At 40.1% G+C, this 18,087-nt stretch overlaps 1 long non-coding RNA gene and 1 pseudogene across 1 annotated transcript in view; both read right to left on the bottom strand.

The window, feature by feature from the left end:
* The window catches only part of LOC144381915 (uncharacterized), a 34,890-nt gene extending 16,853 nt beyond the window's left edge, over positions 1 to 18,037 (bottom strand). Inside the window, exon 1 of the long non-coding RNA XR_013448112.1 lies at positions 16,775 to 18,037. This is a non-coding gene — a long non-coding RNA (uncharacterized LOC144381915). The remainder of the gene's footprint in view (positions 1 to 16,774) is intronic.
* LOC118555133 (small ribosomal subunit protein eS21 pseudogene) lies at positions 3,508 to 3,887 on the bottom strand (annotated as a pseudogene).
* Positions 18,038 to 18,087: the final 50 nt, after the last annotated feature.

Below are 18,087 nucleotides of genomic sequence, written 5' to 3'. Positions count from 1 at the left end.
TTCATGATTATCTGATTTAGCTACTAATTTCTAGCACCTGGGTGGCTCAGGGCCAACTTAAGTGGCTGATTCTTGGTTTCAGCTCAGGTCATGATCTCAGGGTCATGAGATGGAGCCCCACATTGGGTGCCATACTCAGAGGGAAGTCTGCTGGCGATTCTCTCCCCCCATCCCCACTTTCTCTCCCCCCCACTCCCTCGAGTGTGCTCTCTCTAAAATAAACAAATCTTTGGGGCACCTGGGTGGCTCAGTCGTTAAGCGTCTGCCTTCAGCTCAGGTCATGATCCCAGGGTCCTGGGATCGAGCCCCACATCAGGCTCCCTGCTCTGTGGGAAGCCTGCTTCTCCTTCTCTCACTGTGTCTCTCTCTGTCAAATAAATAAGTAAAATCTTAAAAAAAAAATAAAAATAAAATAAAATAAATCTTTAAAAAAATTTCTGATGGTGGTATGTTAAAATTTCCTAGTGAGATTATAGATTTGTCAGCTTTCCAATATATCTATTATTTTTGCCCTTTATGGGTGTAGGTTCTGTTAACTCTATACAGTATTTTCCATCTCTTTATTTTTGTTCTTTCTGTATGGTTTTGTCTTATGTACGTCTCTTGAGCAAGTAACAAATCTGATAATTTTTCGGAAGATGATTTTATGATTAGTGATATATTTATCTAATTTCTGTCATATTATCCTCATGTCCTGTTTTTGGTTTTTTTTAAGATTTTATTTATTTATTTGCCAGAGAGAGACAGAGAGGGAGAGTACAAGCAGGGGGAGTGGCAGGCAGAGGGAGAAGCAGGCTCCCCGCTAAGCAAGGAGCCCGATGTGGGACTCGATCCCAGGACCCTGAGATCATGACCTGAGCCGAAGGCAGATGCTCAACCATCTGAGCCACCCAGGCACCCTATCCTCATGTCCTGTTTACCAATCTTTTCTCTTTTTCTCTTCCTTTCTCCTCTCTTCTATTGGATTGATAACATATCTTGTTTCCTTTTCTTCTTAACTGCTAGTCGCTGTCCACAGCATCTAATACATGTGGAATGTTTCTCAAATGGCAATTACATAAGCTTCTCACTATATCTCAGTTACAGCTTTTCTGGAAGATGACAGCTTACATCTTTATGGTGCCTCCTGGGATCCCTTAAATAAGTTTTATGTTTGCTACCAATTCTATATGTTCAGTCAGACTATTCCAGACATACTTTCAAATTTTGGTGAGAATCTGACCAGTTTTTTTTTACATCATGTGCTAACAGAAAACTGATCACATTTTTAATATGTATATATAGAAAATAATGTTTATAATAATGGAACCTTTTTAAACATAGCTAATGACAAACTAATAAAAGGTCCTTTCTGCTTTAACTTGATAATCATCTACAATTTTATTATGCAAGCCCTATCCTCTTGCCATTGTTCTGAAACCTGAAAAGTACTCCATGTAAGGTGTTTCCAAACATATGCCTGGAGAACAGAACAGAGATATCAAAAGAAAGATACTACTCCAATGAAAAAATATCAAAAGGTTGGACAGATAAATTAATACACACAGAAATCCAATATAATCATTAATCAAAACATGCAAATTAAAACCAGCTACAAATTTTCACCTATTAATTTGTCAAAGACTAAAAGTAAGTAAGGCTGGGAAGAAATTGCTATTGATTAAATTTAGTAACATCTGACATGTGGTTGGCACATAGTAATTATTTAATAGATGTTTGCTATTATTACTCTCAATAATATTATTTTTGTTTCTGACAAGGCTAGTGGGAATGTAAAGTGATAAAACATTATATATATATGAAATTATATCAAAATTCTTAAAAATGTTTATTATTCCCTTTGACCCAGGAAATACATGAATTCCAGTAATATGTACTAAGGAAATAATCGGACAAGTACATAGTGATGCCAGTTTAAAATGGCTATTATGGGGCGCCTGGGTGGTTCAGTCGGTTAAGCATCTGCCTTTGGTTCAGGTCATGATCCCAGGGTCCTGGGATCAAGCCCTGAGTTGGGCTCCCTGCTCAGTGGGAAGCCTGCTTCTCCCCTCCCACTCCCCCGCTTGTGATCCCTCTCTTGCTGTGTCTCTGTCAAATAAATAAATAAAATCTTAAAAATAAAATAAAATAAAATGGCTATTATGTCAGTGCTTATAAAAGTAAAAATATTAATCTTATAGGTCCAACAATATGAAATTGGAAAATTAAGTTCTATTTAGTATATGGGTTATAGAAACATTAAAAATGATGACAATTATATATTCATGTAAAAATATTCATTTTTAAAATGCAGATACAAAATTATATATGTAAGAAAATCCAACTTTGTAAAAGAAAAGATCATGAATATAAATGTGTTCTATGCACAGAGAAAAATCTAAAAGCCATATACCAAAGTATTAACTTTAACCGTTGCTTATTTTCTTCCTTATACTTACCTTTGTGAGATTTTTAAATAATTTGTGCATACTTATAATCAGATGAATTATTCTTATTTCAAAAACAATTGGCCATCGTGCCAGTTCCACTGTCTTCCTTGTTCTTATGTACTTTGCCTATGCCTACATAAACTTGCCCTTGTTAATCCTTGACCTTGAGGTTTTCTTGCACTGTGATTTTGACATACTAGTAACTCAATCACTTACAACCTTAATCTCAGAGTTTTAACTTTGAATCCATGAGATTTCCCTGGTTACAGTCAATGACTCCTCTCTATAACTAAATACACATAGCTCTCTGGGAAGTAAAACTGTTTCTCAGTTGAAGACTCTGGTTATACTTTTACAACTGCTGTGTCAGCTACATCCAGTTCCCTCACTGATAATAACGTTGACAGGTCATCTCCTTGACAAGTGTTAACCTTCTGGAACAACCCAGCTCAGCTGTGGACTCTACAGGCCCTATGTTCCAAACTAAAGGCAATATTCCACCAGCAACCAGCTGGCCTTGCTGCTATCACTTTGGATCCTAGCTCCTTAAACTAGATAAACTATCAGATAAACAGTAACTGCTGAGATTTTGACTATCTAAAATTTATTTTAATAAATAAATGTTGGGGGGCACCTATGTGGCTCAGTCGGTTGAGCGTCTGCCCTCAGCTCGGGTCATGGTCCCAGGATCCTGCGATCGAGCCCCATGTCGGGCTCCCTGCTCAGCGGGGAGCCTGCTTCTCCCTCTCCCTCTGCCTCACCCCCTGCTTGTGCTCTGTCAAATAAGTAAAAAAATTTGAAAAATATATGATATTTAGAAAGACTAGACTTATGGGAACCACATGTTGAATCATATGTTGAATTATAGATTCAAAATATTCACATAGCCAAGAATTATTACAAACCTTCTGGAGGTAGGATAGTTGGGAGGTTAGTTAATGCTTTATTCCAGCTTTTTCTTTCTTTCCTCTTGATATAATTTTTCTTCTTTATTTCTACGTAGTTCTAGAAAAGTATGTTTTGTCTGTTTCTAAATTTATTGCCATAAAACTCTTTGGGGGAGGGGGTGGGTTACTATTTATTTATGACAACTATCCCACATCCGTGATCCTCTCCAGTCCTTTGAAACGATGCCATGGGCCTTAGCCAGTCGGAGGATGGAGTCATTTGACTCACCTATCTCCCGAATGGCCCCACAGATAGTGGAGGTTTTAAACTGGCCATTGAACCTGCCTATCACCTGGTCAACCTCAGCCACGTTCATCTGGATGGATGCGTGGTCCTTGGTGTGGATGATGCGGTTGCTGGGGGAGCGTTTCCATGGCAGGTACAGGTGCACAAGCTCATGGGTGTCATTCTGCATGTCGAGGGCGCACCTGCTGCCACTCACCCAGAAAGGAGGCATAAAACTCTTTATAGCATTTTCTTGTTTTATTTTAAAATCTCCACTAAAAAAAAAAAAATTTAAGTCTCCCTAAATCCATAGTTATATACTATAATTTCTAAAACTGTTTAAACATTTCTTATCTGTATCAGTCTTGCTGGAGACATGTCTATTTTACTACTTTTTTTCCAAGAATCAGCTTTTGATTTTATTGATTCTATCACTTATTTTCTACTACATTAATGCCTGCTTTTGCACACAAATGTTTACAGCAGCTTTATTTATAACAACCCCAGACTGGAAACAGTCTAAATGTCTATAAACAAATTGTGCTATATCAAATGGAATACTACTCAGCAAAAAAGGAAGAAACTAGTGATACTCTAAATATGAATGAATCTCAAAATTGTGGTAAATGAAAGAAGTCAGCCAGAAAAGAGTACATACTGTACATGATTCCATTTATATGAAATTCAAAAATAATATAAATAATATAAACTGATGTAGAGTGTCAGAAAACAGATCAGTGGTTGCCTGGGAACAGGAATAAAGAGAAGGATGGATTACAAAGGAGCATGAGGAAACTTTGGAGTGATGAAAATGTTTGTTATCTTGATCGTGTGATGGTTTCACAGGTATATATATATATATATATATATGTCAAAACTCATCAAGTCGTACAATTTAAATGTGAGTTAACTGTACCTCAATTATACCTCAATAAAGCTGCTAAATAAGAGCCCCAATATATAGAAACAGATGAGTTTATAGAACAAGAATATAGGTAGGTATAATTTAGCTTGATTAGCATAGCTCTCTGGAAAAAGAGATATGGTTTCTGGTTTTTCTGGTTACAAGGAACTATAAGACCTGCTTAACCGATTTTAAGAAGTTTTCCTATATAGATACAACTGGACTTTATAGAACTTGGACAAGGCACCTAAGTACAATAGGACCTAATGACAACTGAACTGGAAGGCAGGTCCTGGAAAGAACTAATCATCTGTATTTTAAGATGTGAGGGTTTGCTTTTTTTTTTTTTTTAAGATTTTTTAAATTTATTTATTTGAGAGAGAGAGAATGAGAGATAGAGAGCACGAGAGGGAAGAGGGTCAGAGGGAGAAGCAGACTCCCCGCTGAGCAGGGAGCCCGATGCGGGACTCGATCCCGGGACTCCAGGATCATGACCTGAGCCAAAGGCAGTCGCTTAACCAACTGAGCCACCCAGGCGCCCTGCTTTTTTTTTTTTTTTTAAGATTTATTTATTTATTTGAGAGAGAGAGAGAAAGCGCAAAGAGTGGGGGAGGGGCAGAGGGGCAGAGGGAGAGGGATAAAGAAACTCAAGTGGGCTCCACACTGAGTCCGACAACACTGGGCTTGATCTCATGACCCTTAGGTCATGACCTGAGCCAAAACCAAGAGTTGGACACTAACCGACTGTGCCACCCAGGTGCTCCAAAGATGTGAGGCTTTTATTTGCCTCCCTTTCATGGTAATTCCATTTTCCCCTTACCCATTGGCTTCCAATGCTTGTAGTTTCTGGTCCTCTATAACTTTTAACTTGCATAACTTGAACATAATGAGCTGTTTAATTGGTGGGTTGACAGTTGCCCCACTACCAACAAATACCTCTTTCTCTTTCTTTGATTCAAATTCCCAAGACAGGCAACCTGACTAGCTAAATTCATCTTTTTGTCAGGCCATTGGTAAATTGCTGATCAGCTCATCAACTGACATCCCTTATGTCAGACTGCCCATCCCTTGGTCCAAACAACTGTGGTCAAGAGGCAGGAAGGTTCACACATAGTTCAGAACACAACTGCTTTGAAACCACAAACTGTAGGCAGGGCCGATTCCCACAAAAGGGGATGTAAGGAGAGAAGCCAGGGCTTGACATCTCTAGTAGACTAATTTCAGCATGAAATAAACCAGGTACCTACATATAGCCCTTCTTGACAATCACCTTATATGTGATCACCTTTTATGACCACGCTACTCTAACTTCTGGCCTAAGTAAGAATTCTATTATTACTGCTGCTCGGGCTGAGGTATTTTCAGCTTCTTTTTAGAATCTGTCAAGGACAGTCCTCTCCCTCTGGCTCTGGACTGTGCTCTACTCCTTGGTTTCTAAAGGACCTTTCCCTGTGAAGGTAACATTTACTAAGCCCTATGCACCTAATCTGATCTCATAAGCATTCTCTTCATCCTCTATCAGTTCCTAGGACCCAGGAAATCCTACCCCTTCCCTAACATGTTTCTCTCTGTTCTCTGGCTTAAGAAATATATACTAGAAAGACTGGTTTTACCTTTTGGTAAAACATAGCTCCTTTACCTATTGTGGTCCAAACTAGAATCTGAATTTACACTCTGCTCTTATTTGAGAAAAACTGACCATTTTAAATTTCTGAGCCAGCAGGTTAAAAAAAAAAAGAAAACAAACACAAAAAACACCTACGAATATACAGATTAATCCTTCAAGTGTAAAAGAGGTCTTTAGTAGAAAAACTCACCATAAAGATTAGTTCCTGGGATCTAAGCCAAATAGCTACATCTAGTGTTTAAAGTGGGATCAACAATTTTTAAGTATGATCTTTGCTCTAAAAACAAAAGTGTCACGGAAAGAGAAACTGGTTTTTCGATGTCAAGATTGACAAAGCCTAAGTGACTCCCAAAGGCTTGGCAGAGGTATTAGCATAAGTTCCTTTTCTAGGGGCGCCCGGGTGGCTCACTCAGTTGAGCGTCCAACTCCTGGTCTTGGATCGGGTCGTGATCTCAGGGTTGTGAGGTCGGGCTCTGTGCTGGGCATGGAGCCTGCTTAAGATTCTCCCCCTCTCCCTCTGCCCCTCCACCCCTCTAAAAAGAAAAATCCCTTTTCTATTAAATAATTGTTCCTACTAATATAATGCAGTATGTGTGGCTTTATTACTATGGCTAGAAAAACAGAGTAAGAGTTCTATTTGAAAAAGGAAAGAGGAAAAAAAGTCAGGTACCCGAAAGCTTAATGTTGTTGTTTCCCACCAAACACAGAAGGTTACTATTACAGTTCTATCATCATTTTTTCTTATTTAACTGAGAGAGAGAGAAAAATATAAATATTACCAAGAGTTTTGCACTTGGCTCAGTCACTTTATCTCAAACTCTGGTCATAACCCTTAATAATTTATTTTTTTAAGTAACCTCTACCATCAACATGGGGCTAAAACTCATGACCCTGAAATCAAGAGTTGCATGTTCTAAAAACTGAGCTAGTCATACACCTCAAGTCTTAATAATTTCAATCGCCATACAGATGATCCTTCCCTTAAGTTGGCCTCTCAGTTCTTTGACTTCTTTTCCTACAATAACTTTGTTCTCTGCTCTGTTTCAACTACTTATTCCCATGATGATAACCTAGACCTTGTCTTTATTGTTACTGCACTCTTCTACCTGGCAACCCTCAATCTTTTCAGCTCATTCTCTCCAATGTTTGTTTCATTAATTTTTCAAACCCAGTAGGCATGCCAATGCATTGAACCTACCACCTCTGCACTGCCCCTCATCCCCTCACATCCTCATTTCCAGAAACTCTGAGGGAAGAGTCTGTACTACTATAATTTTTCACTTTCTATTTTCCTCAAATTTCCAACATTTCCTTACTCTCTACCGATAACTTCTTCCTATTTCATTGAGAAACAAAAAAATCTGAAGAAAACCTCCAACTACTCCCTCCATCACATCTACCACATTATCAGCATCTGAACTCATATACTCTTATTCTCCTACCTGTGGGAGGATTTTCTCCTCAGAAATGTATGCATACAGAGCAGCTCTTTCTGCCCACGGGTCCTGTCCCTGTGCTTTAATAAACCACCATTTTGTACCAAAGACATCTCAAGAATTCTTTCTTAGTCATCGACTCCAGACTCCACCCCACTGAACCTCACCTATATTCCAAAACCCCATCACTAGGAGACCTAAATTTCATCTGGTCCCAGGAATTCAGCTAGATAGGGATCAAACCATTCTGAACACCTACGAACTCAACAGGAGATCGAAGAAAAGAATAGCAACAACTCTCTGAACAGAAAAGCGACCACTTTCTGGAAGGTAGGATGTGTGGAGAAGTGAATCCAAGGCAATATTCGGGAGGATAGACGGCGGGGGAGGGGGCCTCCGTCGGCCACTTCCGGCAAGTGATAGAGCCGGAGCACAAAATCGGAACTTTTAGAAGTCTGCTCCACTGAGGGACATCGCTCCAGTGGCTAAGTGGGGGGTGGAACCCTCGTGGGACAGTGTGGTCTCAGGACCCTCGGGGTCACAGAAAGACCGGGGGTGCCTGAGTGCGGCAGAGCTCCCAGGTATCGGAGCAGGGAAGCCAGCTGCGGAGACGGAGCCAAGGCGCAGGCTCTCAGCTCGGGGTTGCCATAAACCGTGATCCACGGCACAGTTGGGCCACTGCTCCTCCAGCAGGGACCCAACAAGCGGCAGATCCAGGGAGACTCACCTTCTTCCCCCGGGAGGAGTGGCACGGGAGCTTACCGCAGGGATCTGCTGGGTTTGGAGACTCCACACAGGGTCATGTGCCAGAGATAGAGACTCTCGGTCACAGTCCGGGTGAGCACGGAGAGCGGCCGGAGACTGGGGAGATGGGAGTGACTGACAGCTTTTCTCTGGGGGCTCACTGAGGAGCGGGGCCCCGAGTTCTCGGCTCCTCCAGGGCGGAGATTGGGAGGCCGCCATTTTCACTCTCGGCCTCCAAAGCTGCACGGAAACCTTGCAGGGAACAAAAGCTCCCGAGAGCAAACCCGAGCAGATTACTTAGCCCGGACCGGGCAAGGGTGGGGCAATTCCACCTCCGGCAAAGACATTTGGGAACCATGACAACAGGCCCCTCCCCCAGAAGATCAGCGAGAACAGCCAGCCAAGACCAAGTTTACCGATCAATGAGAACGGCAGAACTCTAGCACTAGGGGAATACAGCACATAAACTCATGGCTTTTTTCCCCATGATTCTTTAGTCTTTCAAAGTTAATTTTTTAAATTTTCTTTAATTTTTTCTTTTTCTATTTTTTTGAATTTTTTTTCCGTTTTTAACCAACATCTTACCTTATCAATTCTTTTAAAATCTTTTTTAATTTTCATTTTTAGAGTCATATTCTATCCCTTCATAGTAGTTAACCTTATTTTTTCTATATATATAAGGCTTTCTCTCCTTAAAATTTTGGGATAGTTTCTTCTAACAGACTAAAATATACCCTAAATCTCTAGTGTATGGCTTTGTTCTAGTCTCCCACCTGACAACATTCTGTCCCTTTTTTAAAAATTTGTTTCTCTTTTTTCAACCAACTTATCAATTCCTTTTATAAAATCTTTTATAATTTTCATCTTTACAGTCATATTCCATGCCTTAATTGTATTTACCCTTATTTTTGTACAGATAAAAGTTTTTCTTTCTTTTTTTAATGATTTTATTTACTTATTTGACAAAGAGAGAGAGAGGGAGAGCACAAGTAGGCAGAGAGGCAAGCAGAGGGTGAGGGAGAAGCAGGCTCCCCGCTGAGCAGGGAGCCCGATGCGGGGCTCAATCCCAGGACCCTGGGATCATGACCTGAGCCGAAGGCAGAAGCTTAACAACTGAGCCACCCAGGTGCCCCAACAGTTTTTCTTTCTTTAAAATTTTGGGAGGCAGTTTCTTCTCACAGACCAGAATACACCCAAAACAGAGTGTGTGGCTCTGATCTATTCACCAGCCTGATCATTTTTTTTTTTCTTTCCCTTTCTTTTCCCCCCAGTTTTGGGTCTCTTCTGATTTGTTTAGTGAATATTTTTCTGGGGTCATTGTTACCCTCTTAGCATTTTGTTCTCTCATTCATCTATTCTTCTTTGGACAAAATGACAGGACAGAAAAACTCAGCTCAAAAAAAAAGAACAAGAGGCAGTACCGACTGCCAGGGACCTAATCAATATAGACATTAGTAAGATGTCAGAACTAGAGTTCAGAATGACGATTTTAAAGATACTAGCTGGGCTTGAAAAAAGCATGAAAGATACTAGAGAATCCCTTTCTGGAGTAATAAAAGAAATAAAATCTAACCAAGTCGAAATCAAAAAGGCTATTAATGAGGTGCAATAAAAAATGGAGGTTCTGCTAGGATAAATGAGGCAGGAAAGAGAATTAGTGATACAGAAGACCAAATCATGGAGAATAAAGAAGCTGAGAAGAAGAGAGATAAACAACTACTGGATCACAAGGGCAGAATTCGAGTGATAAGTGATACCATAAGACAAAACAATATTAGAATAATTGGGATCCCAGAAGAAGAAGAAAGAGAGAGAGGGGCAGAAGGTATAATGGAGCAAATTATAGCAGAGAACTTCCCTAATTTGGAGAAGGAAACAGGCATCAAAATCCAGGAGGCACAGGGAACCCCCCTCAAAATCAGTAAAAATGGATCAACACCCTGACATCTAATTGTAAAACTTACAAGTCTCAGAGACAAAGAGAAAATCCTGAAAGCAGCTCGGGAGAAGAGATATGTAACCTAAAAGGTAGAAACATTAGATTGGCAGCAGACCTATCCACAGAGACCTGGCAGGCCAGAAAGGACTGGCAGGATATATTCAGAGCACTAAATGAGAAAAATATGCAGTCAAGAATACTATATCCAGCTAGGCTGTCACTGAAAACAGAAGGAGATAAAAAGCTTCCAGGACAAACAAAAACTAAAAGAATTTGCAAACACGAAACCAGCCCTACAAGAAATCTTGAAAGGGGTCCTCTAAGCAAAGAGAGAGCCTAAAAGTAACATAGACCAGAAAGGAACATAGACAATATACAGTAACAGTCACCTTACAGGCAATACAATGGCACTAAATTCATATCTTTCAACAGTTACCCTGAATGTAAATGGGCTAAATGCCCCAATCAAAAGACACCGGGTATCAGAGTGGAAAAAAAAACAAGGCCCATTGATATGTTGCCTGCAAGAGACTCATTTTAGACCGAAAGACACCTCCAGATTGAAAGTGAGGGGGTGGAAAACCATTTACCATGCTAATGGACCTCAAAAGAAAAGCTGGGGTGGCAATCCTTGTATCAGACAAATTAGATTTTAAAACAAAGACTATAATAAGAGATCAGGAAGCACACTATTATATCCTACTTAAAGGGTCTATCCAACAAGAAGATCTAACAATTGTAAATATCTATGCCCCTAACATGGGAGCAGCCAATTATATAAGCCAATTAATAACAAAATCAAAGAAACACATTGACAACAATACAATAATAGTGGGGGACTTTAATACCCCCCTCACTGAAATGGACAGATCATCTAAGCAAAAGATCAACAAGGAAATAAAGACTTTAAATGACACACTGGACCAAATGGACTTCACAGACATATTCAGAACATTCCATCCCAAAGCAACAGAATAAACATTCTTCTCTAGTGCCCATGGAACATTCTCCAGAATAAACCACATCCTGGGTCACAAATCAGGTCTCAACTGGCACCAAAAGATTGGGATCATTCCCTGCATATTTTTGGACTACAATGCTTTGAAACCAGAACTCAATCACAAGAGGAAAGTCAGAAAGAACTCAAATACATGGAGGCTAAAGAGCATCTTACTAAAGCACTGGGTGTTATACTCAAACAATGAATCATGGAACACTACATCAAAAACTAATGATGTCATGTATGGTGATTAACATAACATAATAAAATAAAATTAAAAATAAAAAGAATGGGTCAACCAGGAAATTAAAGAAGAATTAAAAAAATCCATGGAAACAAATGAAAATGAAAACACAACTGTTCAAAATCTTTGGGATGCAGCAAAGGCAGTCCTAAGGGGAAAGTATATAGCAATACAAGCCTTTCTCAAGAAACAAGGTCTCAAATACATAACCTAACCCTACACCTAAAGGAGGTGGAGAAAGAACAGCAAATAAAGCCTAAACCCAGCAGGTGAAAAGAAATAATAAAGATCAGAGCAGAAACCAATGAAATAGAAACCAAAAGAACAGTAGAACAGATCAACAAAACTAGGAGCTGGTTCTTTGAAAGAATTAATAAGATCGATAAACCCCTGGCCAGACTTATCAAAAAGAAAAGAGAAACGACCCAAATAAATAAAATCATGAATGAAAGAGGAGAGATCACAACCAACACCAAAGAAATACAAACAATTATAAGGACATATTATGAGCCACTATATGCCAGCAAATTAGACAATCTGGAAGAAATGGATGCATTCCTAGAGAAGTATAAACTACCAAACCTGAACCAGGAAGAAACAGAAAACCTAAACAGACCCAAAACCAGTAAAGAAATTGAAGCAGTAATCAAAAATCTCCCAACAAACAAGAGCCCTGGGCCAGATGGCTTCCCAGGGGAATTCTACCAAACATTTAAAGAAGAATTAATAACTATTCTTCTGGGCGCCTGGGTGGCTCAGATGGTTAAGTGCCTGCCTTCGGCTTGGGTCGTGATTCCAGGGTCCTGGGATCAAGTCCCGCGTAGGGCTCCCGGCTCAGCGGGGAGCCTGCTTCTCCCTCCCTCTCTCTCTCTGTCTCTCATGAATAAATAATAAAATCTTTAAAAAAAAAATAACTATTCTTCTGAAACTGTTCCAAAAAAATAGAAACGGAGGGAAAACTTCCAAACTCATTTTATGAGGCCAGAATTACCTTGATCCCCAAACCAGACAAATACCCCATCAAAAGGGAGAATTACAGGCCAATATCCCTGATGAACATGGATGCAAAAATTCTCACAAAAATACTAGCCAATAGGATCCAACAATACATTAAAAGGATTATTCACCATGACCAAGTGGGATTTATTCTTGGGCTGCAAGTTTGGTTCAACATCCATAAATCAATCAATGTGATACAATACATTAATAAAAGAACAAGAACCATATGATCCTCTCAATAGATGCAGAAAAAGCATTTGACAAAGTACAGCATCCTTTCTTGATCAAAACTCTTCAGAATGTAGGGATAGGTGGTTCATACCTCAATATCATAAAAGCCATCTATGAAAAACCCACAGTGAATATCAATCTCAATGGGGAAAAACTGAGAGCTTTTCCCCTAAGGTCAGGAACACGACAGGGATGTCCACTATCACCACTGCTATTCAACATAGTACTAGAAGTCCTAGCCTCAGCAATCAGACAACAAAAAGAAATAAAAGGCATCTGAATCGGCAAAGAAAAAGTCAAACTCTCACTCTTTACAGACAATATGATACTTTTTGTGGAAAACCCAAGAGACTCCACCCCAAAACCGCTAGAACTCATACTGGAATTCAGTAAAGTGGCAGGATATAAAATCAATGCACAGAAATCGGTGGTATTTCTATACACCAACAACAAGACAGAAGAAAGAGAAATTAAGGAGTCGATCCCATTTACAATTGCACCCAAAACCATAAGATACCTAGGAACAAATCTAACCAAAGACGCAAAGAATCTGTACTCAGAAAACTAGAGAATACTCATGAAAGAAATTGAGGAAGACACAAAGAAATGGAAACACATTCCATGCTCATGGACTGGAAGAAAAATATTGTGAAAATGTCTATGCTACCTAGAGCAATCTACAAATTTAATGCAATCCCTATCAAAAAACGATCAACTTTTTCAACAAGAAATAGAACAAATAATCCTAAAATTTGTATGGAACTAGAAAAGACCCTGAATAGCCAGAGGAATGTTGAAAAAGAAAAGCAAAACTGGTGGCATCAGAATTCCAGTCTTCAAGCTCTATTACAAAGCTGTAATCATCAAGACAGTGTGGTACTGGCACAAAAACAGACACATAGATCAATGGAACAGAGTAGAGAGCCCAGAAATGGACCCTCAACTCTATGGTCAACTAATCTTCGACAAAGCAGGAAAGAATGTCCAATGGAAAAAAGACAGTCTCTTCAACAAATGGTGTTGGGAAAATTGGACAGCCACATACAGAAGAATGAAACTGGACCATTTCCTTACATGACACACAAAAATAGACTCCAAATGGATGAAAGACCTAAATGTGAGACAGGAATCCATCAAAATCCTATTGGAGAACACAGGCAGCAACCTTTTCGACCTCAGCCGCAGCAACTTCTTCCTAGACACATCGCCAAAGGCAAGGGAAGCAATGGCAAAAATGAACTATGGGGACTTCATCAAGATAAAAAGCTTTTGCACAGCAAAGGAAATAGTCAACAAAATCAAAAGACAACCGACAGAATGGGAGAAGATATTTGCAAATGACATATCAGATAAAGTGCTAGTATCCAAAATCTATAAAGAACTTGTCAAACTCAACACCCAAAGAACAAATAATCCAATCAAGAAATGGGCAGAAGATATGAACAGACATTTCTGCAAGAAGACATCCACATGGCCAACAGACACATCAAAGTGTTGAACATCACTCGGCATCAAGGAAATACAAAGCAAAACCTCAATGAGATACCACCTCACACCAGTCAAAATGGCAAAAATTAACTAGTCAGGAAATGACAGATGTTGGCAAGGATGTGGAGAAAGGGGAACCCTCCTACACTGTTGGTGGGAATGCAAGCTGGTGTAGCCACTCTGGAAAACAGTATGGAGGTTCCTCAAAAAGTTGAAAATAGAGCTACCCTACGACCCAGCAATTGCACTACTGGGTATTTACCCCAAAGATACAAATGTAGTGATCTGAAGGGGTACATGCACCCCAATGTTTATAGCAGCAATGTCCACAATAGCCAAACTATGGAAAGAGCCAAGATGTCCACCAACAGATGAATGGATAAAGAAGATGTGGTGTGTAGGGCACCTGGGTGGCTCAGTTGGTTAAGCGACTGCCTTCGGCTCAGGTCATGATCCTGGAGTCCCAGGATCGAGTCCCGCATAGGGCTCCCTGCTCAGCAGGGAGTCTGCTTCTCCCTCTCTCTCATTCTCTCTCCCTCAAATAAATAAATAAAACCTTAAAAAAAAAAAAAAGAAGTGGTGTGTATATATATACACACAACACACACACACACACACACACACACACACAAACACACACACACTGGAATATTATGCAGCCATCAAAAAGATGAAATCTTGCCATTTGCAATGACATGGATGGAATTTGAGGGTATTATGCCAAGCAAAATAAGTCAATCAGAGAAAGACAAGTATCATATGATCTCACTGATATGAGGAATTTAGAAACAAGACAGGATCATAGGGGAAGGGAGGGAAAAATGAAACAAGATGAAACCAGAGAGGGAGATAAACCATAAGAGACTCTTAATCTCAGGAAACAAACTGAGGGTTGCTGGAGTGGTGGAGGGTGGGAGGGATGGGGTGGCTGGGTGATGGACATTGGGAAGGGTATGTGCTATGTTGAGTGCTGTGAATTATGTAAGACTGATGAATCACAGACCTGTACCTCTGAAACAAATAATACATTATATGTTAAAAAAAAAAAAAAGAAGATAGCAGGAAGGGAAAAATGAAGGGGGGAAATCAGAGGGGGAGATGAACCATGAGAGACTATGGACTCTGAGAACAAACTGAGGGTTCTAGAGGGGAGGGGGGTTGGGGGATGGGTTAGCCCGGTGATGGGTATTAAGGAGGGCATGTATTGCATGGAGCACTGGGTGTTATATGCAAACAATGAATCATGGAACACTATATCGAAACCTAATGATGTAACGTATGGTGACTAACATAATAGAATTAAAAAAAAAAAAGAAATGTATGCATACATAGCAAATTCTTCATTTAACTCCACAGATTTTCACATCCACCTAAAGCTTATTCAAGGGTCCCAGGTTAAGAACCACTTAACCACCAGGTTAAGAATTACCTATCTTTATGTCATATTCCCATTAGTTACAGAGAGATGGCAAGGGATGAAGGAACATCGGGGAGTTATTTGAATTATTTCACCTAAAAATATAGTAAAAGTTTTGTGGAACAGTGTCCAACTAAAAAAGTGTTCATTGAGAGCTGATTCCATGTCTGCCACTGAGCAAAATTTAGAAATACTATTTGACATGATATCACCCTATAGATTACTTAATTGCAAAGGGAAAAATATACCTTTACAACACAGCTGCCTGTTAGCACCTTAATCAAATGATCAAACATATCAGTAACAGTGAGATAAACCTGGACATTACACAGTATGACCTGAGTAAGAAGTAGCCTTGCAAAATACGTTTAATGTAAACTACTCAAGCCTCCAGGAACTTGCAGTTTATAGGAGATACAAGGTTTAGAAGCAAAAATGAATACAATCAGACAACTCAGAAATATGGTATTCTTCAGGACAACTGGCTTTGTTTCTTAAAAAAAAAAAAATCAAAATTATTGGGGGGGCGTGTGAGTAAAGAGATGAGATTAAAAGTTTGTGGTTAAAAGAGACCAAAGAAAGTTAAAACCCAACTGCAATATGTAATTATTGATAGGATCCTGGTTCAAAAACAAACTACATACAAAACGCATTTAGGGGACTATTGGGGAAATATAAATATTAACTGGATATTAAGTGATATTAGAGAATAATAGTTCATTTTCTTAGGTGTGATAAAAGTTTTGTAGTTACATAGGGCAATGTCCTCACAGGAGATGTACTGCTAAAGTATTTAGAAGTGAAGTATCTTAATGTTTCAACTTAGGGTTCTGACGAAAACAAAATGACACCAAACACATATTCACATAAATAAAACAAATAAGACAATAACAATTATTTTTTTCCCTATGTTTGTCTGTTTTGTTTCTTAAATTCCACATATGAGTGGACAATAACAATTTTTACATCTAGGTGATGGGCATAACGGTGATTTTGTATTTTTTGTTCATCTTCACTGTGCTTGAAATGTTCAGAATAAGAAACTGAAAAAATTAGAGGTACATTAGTCAAATCCTACCCATCTTTTTTTTCCCCCCACTAAATCCTACCCATCTTTAACAGTCCACTTTGTGTTTTACCCACCTCTTTGAAGGCTTTCTTAATGATTCCAGGACAAACTGTGTTCTCCGTTTTCCGAGTTACCCTGGTACTTTAACTTTGAATTTAGCACATAATTAACATTCTGCCTTGTGCGCAGTCTTAATAAATACATTATAAATCCCCAGAAGACAAAGTGGAAAGGTTCCTGTAGGAGACTACAATAACAGGATACAAGAATTAAAAAGCTAAATTAGAATGAGATTATGGCTGGCCTTTACCAGGCAAAAAAAGATTATTTAGCAAGTTAACATGATTTACTGGTGAGTGATGAGAGCCTAAACTAGGACAGTAGCAATAAAAATGAAAAGTCCTGGGGCACCTGGGTGGCTCAGTGGTTTAAGGTTAAGCAGATACCTTAGCCCCCGGTCATGACCCTGGGTCCTGGGATTGAGCCCCACATCAGGCTCCTTGCTTAGCTGGGAGCCTGCTTCTCCCTCTCCCTCTGCCTGCTGCTCTTCCTGCATGTGCTGTCAAAAAAATAAATAAAATCTTTAAAAAAAAAGAGAGAGAGAGAACTAAAAGTCCTTGGAATTACGGGGTACATTTACACTCCCGTTGCATTGGGGCTCTTACTAGCTTTCGCAAAAAGCTATCCAAACTTGTACAGCTTTATAAAACCCCCAGCACTGTAACATTACAGCTTCCGTCTCCGAACTGAGGGTCTAACTGGAAGAGAGTGACTTTAAGTAGTATTCTTCAGGCGGACATTCACTTCCAACATTCATTCGCTGAACCAGGAGCTTTAGATACGATCATCTTATTTCCAAGGACACTGCACAACCACACACGTGGGTGGTAATAAACAACCTTGGGAATATTAGTGAAGGTCAACTTTATCTAGGTGGGTCAATTTCTCTGTTTTTTTTTAAGCACAGTATGTCCTTTGGTCTTTGGACCAAGGGTCAAGTCTGACAGCCAGGAAGGTATCCCTCCGCCAGGAGTCGGCGCAGACCGCGCAGAGGTCCCTGGCCGCGCCCTCTCACCCAGATTCCGGGCTGTCTCCGCGCCTATCGCTCGCCCGCCCTCGACGTCTGCCCGGCTCCAGCCAAGGAACGCGAGTCCGGGATCCCTCTCCGCACGGCCCTCCGCTTCCCACCGAGAAGTCGCGTCGTCTGAACTCAGGGTTCGAGGGAAACGAAGCCTTTTCGTGGACCACCCCTCGGGACCCGTTAGGCCCCAGGAGATCGTTAGACACCCCTCCCCCACCCGCCCAAGGTCGTACGGACGCTGCAGAAGCGTCCCGCTGCATTGCGCACGCAACTTCCCCATCACCGCCTCCCCCGCCTCCCCGCCTC

This window comes from Halichoerus grypus, chromosome 5 (genome assembly GCF_964656455.1).
Source record: "Halichoerus grypus chromosome 5, mHalGry1.hap1.1, whole genome shotgun sequence".
NCBI lineage: Eukaryota > Metazoa > Chordata > Mammalia > Carnivora > Phocidae > Halichoerus > Halichoerus grypus.
This window is presented reverse-complemented; position numbering and strand designations above follow the sequence as displayed.